Here is a 1,334-nt window from a genome sequence, read left to right on the forward strand (position 1 = left end):
TCTCCCAGTCTACTACAGTAGGTCAGGGCTGTGTTTTTTTTTCAGGGAATTTGTCCATTTCATCCAAGTTGGTGAATTTAGTGGCTTAGTTCATAATATTTTCTTATTCTTCTAATGTTAGTAGATCTGGTGATTTCCCCTTTTTCATTTTTGGTGTTTGTAATTTGTACCTTCACTTTCTTGATCAGTCTGAGTAGAGGTTTATCAATTGCCTATTTTTTTCCCAAAGAAACAACTTTTGGTTTCATTGATTTTCTTTCTTTGTTTTTCTGGCTTTATTTTCATAGATTTCCTCAGGTTTTTATGTCCTTCTCTTTGCTCTGAGTTTATATTGCCTTCTTTTTCTAGTTTCTTAAGGTGAATTCTCATTAGAGCATTGATTTGAGACCATTCTTTTCTTCTTAATGTAAACTTATTTTTTTGAAGCTAACATAACCTCAAGATTTTATTTCCCTTATAATAAAACAAAAGGTGAAGCCCAGAACGGGATGATTTGGCCTCTTCTCTTGTTGTCTCTTCCCAGTTCATAATGCATGCATCTATCAATAGCTGGCATTCTTTTAGATGTATAATAGGGCTTAAGCATTCAAGCCTTAGCACAATTTTCTTTGTAGTTTTAGCCTTTGCCGGAAAATCCACTTAGCCTGCTCACCATAGCCACTCTACTTCCTGTGGTAACACTGCTTTCCTGGGACAGGCCAGAATCCTTGCCCTTCTTGTACCATGTCATTTTGTTGGGTTGTGCTAGTCACACTTCTTATAGAAAGTCTAGTGGGTCTTAGGAATGTTTACCATGTTTACCAGGGTACTATCCCTATAAATTTTTAATGCTTTGAATTTCCGTGTAAACACTGATTTATTTATATCCCACAACTTTTCATGTGTTTTCATTTTCAATTCAAGTTTTTATAATTTATCATTTGACTTTGAGTGATTTAGAAGTGTGGGAAATTTTCCAAATATCTTTCTATTCTTGATTTCTAATTTAATTATGTTGTGAATTCAAAGTATTAATTCAAAGTATTGAGAACATACTTTGTACAATTTCAGTTTTTTAAACTTTGTCGAGATTTGACTTATGACCCAGTATACTCTTGGTGACTATTTCATATTTACATATGACTCACTTATAGCCAGCCCTTCGTATCCAAGGTTCTTCTGTATCCAAGGTTCCACATCCATGGATTCAACCAATCAGGGATTGTGTAGTACTCTAGTATTTACTTTTGAAAAAAAATCTGCCTATGAGTGGATCTGTGCAGTTCAAACCCGTGCTTTTCAGTGGTCAGCTGTACTTGAAAAGAATGTGTATTCTGCTGTTTGTTGACTAGAAT

At 34.6% G+C, this 1,334-nt stretch overlaps 1 pseudogene; it reads right to left on the reverse strand.

Moving 5' to 3' along the window:
• Positions 1 to 454: 454 nt before the first annotated feature.
• LOC117310194 (large ribosomal subunit protein eL42-like) lies at positions 455 to 906 on the reverse strand (annotated as a pseudogene).
• Positions 907 to 1,334: the final 428 nt, after the last annotated feature.

This window comes from Tursiops truncatus, chromosome X, assembly GCF_011762595.2.
Source record: "Tursiops truncatus isolate mTurTru1 chromosome X, mTurTru1.mat.Y, whole genome shotgun sequence".
NCBI classification, from domain to species: domain Eukaryota; kingdom Metazoa; phylum Chordata; class Mammalia; order Artiodactyla; family Delphinidae; genus Tursiops; species Tursiops truncatus.